General features: G+C 40.4%; 1 protein-coding gene across 1 annotated transcript in view; it reads right to left on the bottom strand.

Moving 5' to 3' along the window:
- Window positions 1–13027, bottom strand: part of zmat4a (zinc finger, matrin-type 4a) — a 165815-nt gene that overhangs the window by 49468 nt on the left and 103320 nt on the right. The gene's annotated exons all lie outside the window — the stretch shown is intronic.

Raw genomic sequence — 13027 nt, 5'->3', positions numbered from 1 at the left:
AACCCACTGTTCCTAGGCCGTCATTGAAAATAAGAATTTGTTCTTAACTAACTTGCCTAGTTAAATAAAGGTAAAATAAAATAAAATGTAAAAAAACATGATTACGAGACATCACCTGAACATCCACTACAACAACCTACACATTTGGAAAGCCAAAGCTCCTACTCAGGGTACTGTTGGGCACCAGTCTGGTTATACACCATCACCACTCAGACTCAGAGACAATGTGACTGTAGACTCACCTGTACATCATCATTATCCTGCAAGAGAAAGACAACCCCCCCTGAAAGGTTGAACATGTATTTCAGAAACTAACCTATGACATTGGGGCAGAATACACCAGTTGTTATGTCTGGGAACAGAGGTTTTTTTTGGGGGGGGGGGGTTAGGACCTCTCTCTCTCTCGCTCGCTTACTGACTGGAGAAGGATGCATGTGTATGTTTTCCCCACGCACATTTTAGCCAAAAACCTGGTTGCCAAAAACCCCAAGCACACATCAAAATCCACAAAGAAATTGTTAATTGGCAAAAATTAACATGAACCCCATTGACAACCTGTTGTTTGAATTGAAGAGGTCTTTCCATAAGCGCTTATCAAAGGTTCTGGTCTAAGATCCCTCCCAATGTTTTATAAAAGATTACTTGTTAAATAAAACGTCTTTCTCTGAGCAGTTGTGTTAGTGTAAAATAATATCATTTCCCCAGTTGTTTGAGCATACAATATAGCTCAGTGTTAATATTACTTATTTAATAGTCTTTTTTCTCATCTTTATCAATAATGGAGGTGGCTGAAGCTAATAATCTACAATCAAACTCTGTTTTCTACCATGGTATCATCATCATGCTGATATTCATAGCTTGTGAAGTTATCAGCATTTGTCCTGTCAACCATTTCCTGAATAATTTATAAAGGGCAGCTCTTTATGTCATTAATAATTGTGGCTGTGACATTTACAGTACCCACTAGGCTACCAAACAAAAACACTCAGATCCCCAAGGCACATTTCATAAATGCTAATTATTGTCATTAGACTCTTCAGGTTGGTTTAAAGTTTAAGTAGCAAGTGTAAAAAAGAGATGAATTGCATGACACTTTGGGTCAACAAGGCCGGCTTTTTCTCTTGACAACCAAATAACTTCTGAGACGGGCATTTTGGTCAAATGCCATTCGGAAGGAAAGAATAACCAAAATGTGTCAGTTATTATTTTTGTGACAGGAGCCTAATGTGCCAACCAGTTGAACCATAAAATGTACAGCCTGGGCAGAGGAGCTGGACAAAGGCGCCTGAGTGGTTTTGACTGTGTCTGCTTGTTGTTACACCACGGATATCAACCTCCCCCAGCAGCAGTGACATGTTACAGTATCGACTGAGCTGCTCTGAGGTTTAGGGAAAACATCCATCAAATTCAGGCTGAAAATAAAGTCATTTTTTTTGTCATATCTAGGGCAGTGGTTCTTTACATAGCCTCTGATCAATTTGAAGGTAGATGCATGCCCCTGCATGCATTCTCCCTCTCTATATATATATATATATATATATATATATATATATATATATATATATATATATATATATATATATATATATATATATATAAAACATCAATTCCAACAGTTGTTGCTCTTTAAAGTGTCACCTAAAAATAAGTAGAGCTGCAAATAACTCACAAACAAAAAGAGACAAATGGTTATTGACCTTCATAAAACCAACAATAGGCTACAAAAATGCAAGAAAAACCTAACATACCGTTTACCATTATTAGGGCAATAATTAAGAAGCTTAAAATCATTGAGACAGCGGTAAACTTACTGGAGAAGGATGCATGTGTATACTTTCCCCACGCACAGTGAGGAAGATGGTTCGGGAAGCAAAGGGGAATCCAAGGGCCACAGTTAGAGAATTACCAAACTTGGTCGCACCTTGGGGTCTACAAATGTACAATCAGACACCACCTCCATGCCAATAGGCTGTTTGGAAGGGTTGCCAGAAAAAAAGCCTTTATTGAGTGTAACCAACATTTAAACGCCTGGACTTTGCTAAATGGCATTGGGACTTAGTTGGGACTTGGTGTTATGGTCAGAGGAGACGGAAATAGAGCCATTTGGCCATAAAAATCAGCAGTAGGATTGGCATCGAAGAAGGATGCATGTGAAGAAAACCAACTACTGTAAAATATGGTTTTGGATCTTTGATGTTATGGGTCTGTTTTACTTCCACTGATCCTGAGGCCCTTGTTAAGGTCAACGGCATCATGAACTTTTCCAAGTACCAGGACATTTTAGCCCAAAAACCTATTTGCCTCTGCCAGGAGGTTGAAACTTGGCCACAATGGATCTTCCAGCAAGACAATAACCCCAAGCATACATCAAAATACACAAAGAAATTGTTCATTGGCCGCAATTAACTTGAACCCCATTGAAAACCTGTGGTTTGAATTGAAGAGGGCAGACCATAAGTACAGATCAAAGGTTCTGGTATAAGATCCCTCCCAATGTGTTCTCCAATCTCACTAAACATGATAGAAAAAGGCTCAGTGCCATTATCCTTCAAGAGGAGGGTGCGCAAAGTAATGAAAACAGGGGTGCCAATCATTTTGACACCGATCTGAATTTTTTTACTAAATGATGACGTGTTAAATAAAACGTCTTTCTCTGAGCAGTTGTGTTAGTGTAAAATAATATAATTTCCCCAGTTGTTTGAGCATACAATATAGCTCAGTGTTAATATTACTTATTTAATAGTCTTTTTTCTCATCTTTATCAATATTGGAGGTGGCTGAAGCTAATAATCTACAATCAAACTCTGTTTTCTACCATGGTATCATCATCATGCTGATATTCATAGCTTGTGAAGTTATCAGCATTTGTCCTGTCAACCATTTCCTGAATAATTTATAAAGGGCAGCTCTTTATGTCATTAATAATTGTGGCTGTGACATTTACAGTACCCACTAGGCTACCAAACAAAAACACTCAGATCCCCAAGGCACATTTCATAAATGCTAATTATTGTCATTAGACTCTTCAGGTTGGTTTAAAGTTTAAGTAGCAAGTGTAAAAAAGAGATGAATTGCATGACACTTTGGGTCAACAAGGCCGGCTTTTCCTCTTGACAACCAAATAACTTTTGAGACGGGCATTTTGGTCAAATGCCATTCGGAAGGAAAGAATAACCAAAACGTGTCAGTTATTATTTTTGTGACAGGAGCCTAATGTGCCAACCAGTTGAACCATAAAATGTACAGCCTGGGCAGAGGAGCTGGGCAAAGGCACCTGAGTGGTTTTGACTGTGTCTGCTTGTTGTTACACCACGGATATCAACCTCCCCCAGCAGCAGTGACATGTTACAGTATCGACTGAGCTGCTCTGAGGTTTAGGGAAAACATCCATCAAATTCAGGCTCAGGGAAAAAGGTTGTAGTTTTTGGACTGAAAATAAATAAAGTTATTTTTTTTGTCAAATCTAGGGCAGTGGTTCTTTATTTAGCCTCTGATTAGCCTCCGTCATTTTGAAAGTAGATGCATGCTCCTGCATTAAAATGAACTATATGTGGAAGTATTGTATCAGTACGTGGACCTCTGTTGTGAAGATAAAAACATTTACAAGAGATATTAGTCAATGCGTGAATAATCTACACGATGAATTTACTATTGTGATCTTAGTTAGTAGTGATGTAGAGAGACCGTATGTTGATTCCAGTCCTGGTTAGACTAAGAAGTAGGAAATAAAACACAGAACGCTAATAAACCTTTGATAGGAATATTTATCCTACATTTTCATAAATTACTAGAACAACTTCATAATTACTGGATGCAAATAAGCAATGGGGGAAATTAAGCTATCCCACTGTGACAACAGGACCCTATCAAAGGATACATCCAAAATGGCCCCCTATTCCATGTATAGTGCAATTATTTTGACCAGGGCCCATGGGGAAAACAAAGCCTCCACCATTAGCCATTATCACAGTAATTTTACTTCAGGTTGCTCTCTGTAGCCCACTGTAATCACAGCAATGAGAATGATAACCCAAAATGACAACCCAAAATACACATCCGAGCCTTATAGCTTGCTCTTAATAACCACCAGTCCTGCGTCATTCAGACAACCCATTAATTACGATAGCAGCCACCTATTTATACCTAAAGTCTTTATCCTCACTGGGGGTGACCCCAGTCCCATTCATCATTCACCCTTTTTTGGGGGTGTGATAACTGTTCTGCATTGTTCTGTGAGAGATCCCAGACTCTGTAAATAACTGCACAGCCATCCATTCTCCAGAGCAGAGAGATATGTATAGGTCCTTGGGATGAAAAAAACAAATGGAGAGGAGAAAACAGCAGGCAGAGAGGAGGGTATAACACCGTTAAGAAGATGGACTCGTGACCTTTGCAGCAAAGGACAGCTACTTTGTTGACTGGCAAAGGGGATACGCTATGGGCCCTGGTCAAAAGTAGTGCACTATATAGGGAATCAGCTGCCATTTGGGACACACTCTGACCTTGTTGCCGCAAGGTAACAAAGAAAGCATATAATGAGAGTGGGAAGTAACAGGGGGACTCAATAAAAAAGAAGCAGTGCATTTGGAGCAGGTAGGGGCCAAGTAGAAGAACTAATATAAAATTGTCAAAATTCTCTCGAATTACTGCCATCCTTTTCCCCCCTCTTCATCCCCTCGCCACTTTGCTTTCTTTCCATCGTTCAGTCATTCAAATGAGTATTTTCTGAAGGAGCTACAGTACCTTGTTTACCTGTGTGAACAAAGGAAGTGTCAGTCATATCTTTCCTCAAATTCTTTCTGCAGTAAACAAAACTCAGACTGACACTCACTGTCATTAGATTTGAGACGGAAGGTTTTTTATATAATTTGTTATCACCTCTGAAAAAGTGGTGGCTGGGGAAAACATTTGCATTTTAGGAAATCTGTCAAATAGATTTTTTTTTGTAATCAGACAGCAGTAGAGCAGAACTGATGGATGTCATTCATTATCATCAAGTAAAGGAGACATCATAAGTAAGCTAGATCACTTCCAAATGGCACCATGGCAGTTATTTAATAGACCTCCAACATAAATGTCTGTTACACTGATAAGCTTTTTGCTGTTTGATGAGATGTGAAGGTGAATTAATTAAGCTTATCATGTGTGTTAGAGTGACACACCATGGGTTAAATCTAATAATTAAAAGGGTTAGTTAAATAAATCTAACGAAAATGAATGGCAAACTGTATCATTGCTACACCATTGAAACCATAGAATTTCTGGAATTGATTCTTATTGTTGTTGGGAAGATAACATTAATTCTCATATTATTTATTACCCTGGGGGATTGTATAAAGATGTATGGGTTAAGTTGCATTACAAACCAATTTGCATGGAATAACATTTAGTATACAGTTGAAGTCGGAAATTTACATACACCTTAGCCAAATACATTTAAACTCAGTTTTTAACAATTCCTGACATTTATAACCCTAGTAAAAATTCCCTGTCTTAGGTCAGTTAGGATCACCACTTTATTTTAAGAATGTGAAATGTCAGAATAATAGAGATAATTATTTATTTCAGCTTTTATTTCTTTCATCACATTCCCAGTGGGTCAGACGTTTACATACACGCACAATTAGTATTTGGTAGCATTGCCTTTAAATTGTTTAACTTGGGTCAAACGTTTCGGGTAGCCTTCCACAAGCCTCCCACAATAAGTTGGGTGAATTTTGGTCCATTCCTCCTGGCAGAGCTGGCATAACTGAGTCAGGTTTGTAGGCCTGATTGCTCACACACACTTTTTCAGTCCTGCCCACAGATTTTCTATAGGATTGAGGTCAGGGCTTTGTGATGGCCATTCCAATACCTTGACTTTGATTTCCTTAAGCCATTTTGCCACAACTTTGGATGTATGCTTGGGGTCATTGTCCATTTGGGAGACCCATTTGCGACCAAGCTTTAACTTCCTGACTGATGTCTTGAGATGTTGCTTCAATATGTGCACATACTTTTCCGTCCTCATGATGTCATCTATTTTGTGAAGTGCACCAGTCCCTCTTGCAGCAAAGCACCCCCACAACATGATGCTGCCACCCTTGTGATTCACGGTTGGGATGGTGTTCTTCAGCTTGCAAGCCTCCCCCTTTTTCATCAGACCAGAGGACATTTCTCCAAAAAGTACAATCTTTGTACCCATGTGCAGTTGCAAACCGTAGTCTGGCTTTTTTATGGTCGATTTGGAGCAGTGGCTTCTTCCTTGCTGAGTGGCCTTTCTGGTTATGTCGATATACTGTAGGACTCGGTTTACTGTGGATATAGATACTTTTGTGCCTGTTTCCTCCAGCATCTTCACAAGGTCCTTCACTGTTGTTCTGGGATTGATTTGCACTTTTCGCACCAAAGTACGTTCATCTCTAGGAGATTCCCGAGCAGTATGATGGCTGCGTGGTCCCATGGTGTTTATACTTGCATACTATTGCTATTGTTTGTAGAGATGAACGTGTTAGCATCAGGCGTTTGGAAATTGCTCCCAAGGATGAACCAGACTTGTGGAGGTCTACAAACATCTTTCTGAGGTCTTGGCTGATTTCATTTGATTTTCCCATGTAGTAAAGAGTTACTGAGTTTGAAGGTGGGCCTTGAAATACATCCACAGGTACACCTCAAATTGACTCAAATTATGTCAATTAGCCTATCTATTAGAAGCTTCTAAAGCCATGACCTAATTTTCTGGAATTTTCCAAGCTGTATATCCTGTTAAGGCTATGCACAATACTGCCCCCTTTGGAGGAATTGCGTGCCCATAGTAAACAGAAAACAAATCTGTCCAAAATTGCTAATATATGCATATAATAATTATTATTGAATAGAAAACACTCTAAAGCTTCTAAAATTATGATTATGATTCAATCAAATTATGTCTGTATGTAAAGCAGAACTCACAGGGCAGCCATTCTCCCAAACTCTCTCTGTCATCAGGAAAGTTGGGCCAACTTTGACGTCATCGCCCCCACCCTTCCCAACGAGCTATGGATCTGGGATCAGTTTCTATGTCTTCGGCGATATGTCTCCTTTCAATAGGGCTTTTCATTGTGAAAATCCCGTGCTCTCTCACCCTTTGGCGGGCAAAACCCTTCGGGTCATGCGAAAATACATGCACTCTCATGCGCGCGTCGTGCCTGGAGTTCCCTTTGTTCCAGGAATCATTACATGATGTGAGTTTGTCTGTTCGAGTTGAGAATTGTTTTGCACGTTTAGAACATCTTAAAGCTTGATGCTGCACTTAGTTTGACCAGTTTAGTCGACATATAATATGTAATTTAGAAGTTTTGATGCGCAACCCCTCGAATTTTGGCTGCATTTCAGCTGGAATTTGTCGCCTTTGACAACCCAAAGACAAAGACTTGAAAGCCATACGCTGATTTTGGTAAGTATGACTCCTTCCATGACTTCTGATCTAAGACCATCAAAGGTAAGGGAATATTTATGTAGTAATTTTGTGTTTCTGTTGACTCCAACATAGCGGAGAAATATTGCTAATGTCTGAGCGCCGTCTCAGATTATTGCCTAGTGAACGAATTCTGTAACGTTAAAAAGAAATGTAACACAGTGGTTGCATTAAGAAGCAGTGTATCTTTCTAACTATATGTAGAACATGTATATTTAGTCAAAGTTTATGATGTGTATTGCTGTTATCTGGTGGAGTTATCATAATTTCTCCGGACATTTTAGTAGCATTTTTTGAACATGTCGTCATTGTAAACAGAGATTTATGGATAGATATTGCATATTATTGAAAAAAACATACATGTACTGTGTAACATGTCCTATTACTGTCATCTGATGAAGATTTTCAAAAGGTTAGTGAATTATTTTTCTTTTAATCCTGTATTTGTGATTGCATCTTTTGTTCGACAAAATGGCTATTTAAATTAGCTGTGTCTTTGGTGGTGGTTTGATATAAATATGTGCTATGTTTTCGCTGTAAAACATTTTAGAAATCTGTTTATCTTTCAAGGTGTTTATCTTTCATTTGAGCTATTGGACTTGTTAATGTGTGGAGGTTAAATATTTCTAAGAATATTTTTGCATTCTGTGCGCCACCTTATGAGTTGAGTGTGGGGGGGGGCCTTGGGGAACGTGGTAGCGTGATGTCATTAAAGGCACAGTCAACTTAGTGTATGTAAACTTCTGACCCACTGGAATTGTGATACAGTGTAAACAATTGTTGGAAAACTTGACTTGTGTCATGCACAAAGTAGATGTCCTAACCGACTTGCCAAAACTATAGTTTGTTCACAAGAAATGTGTGGAGTGGTTGAAAAACAAGTTTTAATGACCACCTAGGTGTATGTAAACTTCCGACTTCAACTGTATCAGGAGAGAGAGAGAGAGAGAGAGAGAGAGAGAGAGAGAGAGAGAGAGAGAGAGAGAGAGAGAGAGAGAGAGAGAGAGAGAGAGAGAGAGAGAGAGAGAGAGAGAGAGAGAGAGAGAGAGAGAGAGAGAGATCCTAAGGAGGTGTCTTTATTCTATCTGGATAAACTAGCATAAAGCAATGACCTAAATACACCCATCACACTGTAGGCAGTGAAATTGGTCATTTCTTTTTCAGGTACAGTATGCAAATAACCCAAATGGCTACGGATGCTAAACTCATGCTGCATTTCATCTGAAGCAAAGGCCAACTAATATCTTCATCCTCTTTATGGTATAGATTTAATGTCCAATAAGAAAATAACCACCTTTTGCTTCATATAAAAACAGGATATTGAACAGCATTCAGAGCACACATATACAGTGCAGTCTTATTCTGAATTAATATTTAGAAATCTGTTGAGATTCAGAATCAGATCAAAAAAGAGAAGGATCAAAGTGTTCTGAATTCTGTGTATTTATCTGTTCCTACAAAACCTTCCCTTCAGGGCTTTCTATCCCCCTCTGCCTTATCCCCCCCCCGTACAGAAGAAAATATTTAGTTTTCTCAATACACACTTCCAAGCGGGTGAGACCACATGCAAGCTGTGCAGCTGTGCAGCTGTACAGCTGTATATTAGACAGAACCGGTACGGGTTTTCACTCCTCCTTTGTACTTAATTGATGAATTAAGGTCACTAATTAGTAAGGAACTCCCTCTCACATTGTCGTGTAGGGGTTGATAAAAAATAATAAAAAACAGCAGACACTAGGCCTTCCATGGAATGAGTTTGACAGCTCTGCTATAGGGTTTTTAATCAACTACGCGTGAACCATGCAGGGCTGCATCCAGGTTCAGATGGTACATTTACTGGGATCATATACCGTAATGGATCCTGAAGTGTGCAGCAGCTAGCCTTTCCATTAGATGTAATGATGCTAAAAACCCAAGGTTATAAACTTCAGAATGTGCTTTCTCAAAATGATTTCACAATTAACTCGAATGAATGCCGTACTTAACCAAATGCGGAGAAAATATATTCCAGCATTATGCTGTTGTGGTTGTAGGGAAATGACATTCAAACTATTCTGCTCACTCATTGCCTGTTGGAGCTTGGAGACCGGACAGAAATGTTCAATATAAGCTGTCGACAGGGCTCAGAGAAAGTGATTAGCCATTTGGGATATTACGGGACATAAGAATACTAATGGCGAATTAACGTTTATTCAGAGCTACCCAAGTCAAAAACAGCATTAGCAGAGGCGGAAATTGGACAGCTCAGTGTGCTAACGATTAACCTTAGACTAAAGAAGCATGTGAAAGCATGTAGCAACCGTATATGGGTCAGTGATTATGCACACATATTACCTACAACTAACCAGGTCTATGAGGAGTTCAATTAAAAGGGCATAATCATTTATACAGTCATACTTCATCACACACATACCATAAAAGGAGAGGGAATCTAGAGTAAAGCTATCCTGAATATAAGCAGCTCTAGCAGTGGTTGTGGTTGGATGTGTGCGCCCAGAGGGCGTCAAGCACCATTTTGTTTTCTGAGGGGGCTCACTGATGTCCAAATGAAACTGAGGGGGCCACCTCTAGTTGGGGTAAATGCCTTTCCCTATATAGTGCAGTACTACGACCAAAAGTCGGTTGAAAGTAGTGCATTATATAGGAATAGGAATATTGTGTCATTCAGGACGCAGCCAGAGTGAGGTGTCATTGGCTGAAGGCTGAAAGGCTGAAACAACAGAGCTGCAGATCCTGGGGTTTTGTGTTTTGTGTTATTGGCTGAAGGCGGAAAGGCTGAAACAACAGTTCCCTTGGAGACGGGAGGATTAACAGAGGCACCCGGCCACTTCAATAATGTTCATTATGTAGAAATCAATAAGCACAGGCTTCCCGAGGCCCTGGTGGACTTATCTTCCGGACATTTTCTGCCTTCCAAATGGTACCCTATTTCCTATATAGTGCACTACTTTTGACCAGAGCCCTATGGGTGTAGTGCACAAAAGTAGTTCTCAATAAATCCATTAATTTCAGCAGCTAGCATATTTAAGTGTGCAGAAGCTAGCATCTCCAACCTACACATACTGTCGATTGTCCTGTCATTCTGCAGGAGAATGGAGGTGTTATATATTAAATCATTCATGTGTTTACTGTAGGTGAAGTGGGTTATGGGTTTAGTACAGTGGCTCCAATCTCCATTTTTTTTTCAAGGTGTTTTTGTAAACAACAGAACTAAAAGCCCTTCTGGACGTAGGTTAAACATGTTGAAATGTGGATTTGGTGACAGTGAATGACAGACAAAAGGAAAATGCAGAGAGATCAACACGTCTGGAGAATGTTCCATTTTGAGAGGCAGCCTACAGTATGGGTTAGTCCCAAATGGCACCCTATTTTCAATATAGTCTAATATAGCCCATGAGCCCTGGTCAAAAGTAGTGCCCTAAATGGGAAATAGGGTTACATTTGGGATGCACACTATGGTTGAGGTCTGGGGTCTGGGGGGGGGGGTCTGTCTGTCTGTGGCTCTAGCTGTATTTGTTGGGTGACAGTGCGATTGATTGCTCTGTCTGGCCTCCCTCGGTTGGGAGAGGAGCATCCTCTGTTCCGAACCATTGGCCACAGATGGCGTGGTTAATGACTGAATCTGTCAGTGACAGACAGGGAGGCATGAGGGGAAATAGCAGACACAGCAGAACAGAGTTTTATCTAACCACTATTTTGCAGTATCAGCAATCAGCATACGTTATACCAAATAAATCAAAATGTTATGTAAAGTAACCAAGGTTTTACGAAGGGAGGAGCGAAACACAGCTCACTCTATGAGGAATAACGTTTCTGTCCCCTAGTAACCTCCCTACTAACATGACCCAGTAGGCTACTGTACTGCTGATTCCCTGCTGTCTCTAAATACCACAGCAGAGCACTGAGCACTTCCTCAGTTTAAGGAAATCAAGCGGAAACAAAACATAATGCCACACTGATTGTAAAACCTTGATTGCAGTATACTCTACTTCCTGCACCATGGTTACAGTAGCTCCCTGAAGCTGCAGGCTGTGGAGGTAATTATGTCACCAACATCATGACAGAGGAGGAGAAGGAGGTTGAGGAGGAGGGGAGAAGGACAAAGAGGACGAAGCAAGGGGGAGGAGGAAAAGGGGGGGGGGCAAGGAGGAGGAGAGGGGTTCAGGCCTGTAATGATTGATGAAGGCTGCAGAGACATGCCTCACCCTGCTTGGAAGCGACCACTACTCTCCCTCCCTCTAGGTCCCCACCACCATATTATTTACGGCACAAAAGCCGTATAGGCTTAATGAAAGGGATGCCCTAATGCACATATTAAATGCAGAATAATTCCTGCCACATAGTGGGACACAAGGTCTGATCATGGAATACCGGAAATATTAACTGGATTGTCCAATTCTGAGTAACACGTGGTCCATGTGTACAACACATCCATGTGTGAGTTCTACAAAACAACACGTATCAGGGTTAAACACACGTCACTCGTGAACCAAAGAGCTTTTAAGCTAGTCAGCTGCTTTGTTTATCATTTTCCTTTTCAAATGTTTTTTCTTTGAGACGAGGGTCCTTTCAGTACCACACACAATTTGACCTGACTCCTGGGGTCAGTTACAGCCGAGGGCCAGGCAGCGTGAATGCCGATGGATGATGATGTGCGGCGAAAGGGTGACACAGCATGCCTCTCTGCTGCTCTGCCCTCATACCCTGAGTGTGGACTCACTGGGAGAAAGGGGGGTCACAGTTTATTTGGAAAGTCCGGATGGTCCATCTGTTGATAAGCAACTGCTTGCTAAGGTTACATTTAGGGTTAGGTTTAGAATAAGGGTTAAGGTTAGGGTTAGTAGATAGTTGAAATGTTACTGATAGTCTGTAGAGCATTTACAAATGGACCATCCAAATAAAGTGTTATCGAAAGGGGTCTGAATGGAGGATAAGACGAGAGTAGGAGGAGGAAAGCAGTGTTCCCAGAACAAAAAGAGCTGAAGGAAAAACAAGCCTGAGCTTCCAGGGTAACTGACTGGGACTGGGCCTAGATATGTTTCAGCTTTATGTGCTTCATTTTGTACAACTCTTTGGCTACATATAGAACTGACAAAGAAACATTTACACACACACACACACCCACACAGACAGAGACTCAGGCGACGAGTTTCAGTTTCAGGCCTTGGCATCTCTTTTCTATTAACACAAACCATGTATTGAATCAGTCTGATTCTCCACTAACCAACAATAGTGGGCTATTGCACAGACTCAAACAAAAAGCACAGAGGGCTTTACACTAAGCTAAAGTAAAAGTTTTGGTCAAGGATATCTGAATTAACAGACACATGAAATAAAACGTACCATCAGTATAGATATTCTTAAGAGAAAGGATACCCCAAATAAACAAAGTTGATGATTTTTGTATTCACTTCCTGCATCCTCTCTGGGTATCCAGGTCTCAGGTGTTGCATAAGGGGGAGTGATCTGATTAAATAAAAGTGTGGTTATTTTTTTCTAATCCTAATTTCCCCCATGGCCAGCTTTCATTATTCTCTCAACTGTCAATTTGTAAACAGATTTGCGGCACGGGGAGCAGCTGCTGTGGTTTAC

The sequence above is a fragment of the Oncorhynchus gorbuscha genome, linkage group LG04 (assembly GCF_021184085.1).
Source record: "Oncorhynchus gorbuscha isolate QuinsamMale2020 ecotype Even-year linkage group LG04, OgorEven_v1.0, whole genome shotgun sequence".
Lineage (NCBI taxonomy): Eukaryota > Metazoa > Chordata > Actinopteri > Salmoniformes > Salmonidae > Oncorhynchus > Oncorhynchus gorbuscha.
The sequence above is the reverse complement of the archived record's forward strand: the minus strand, read 5'-3'. Positions and strand labels throughout refer to the sequence as shown.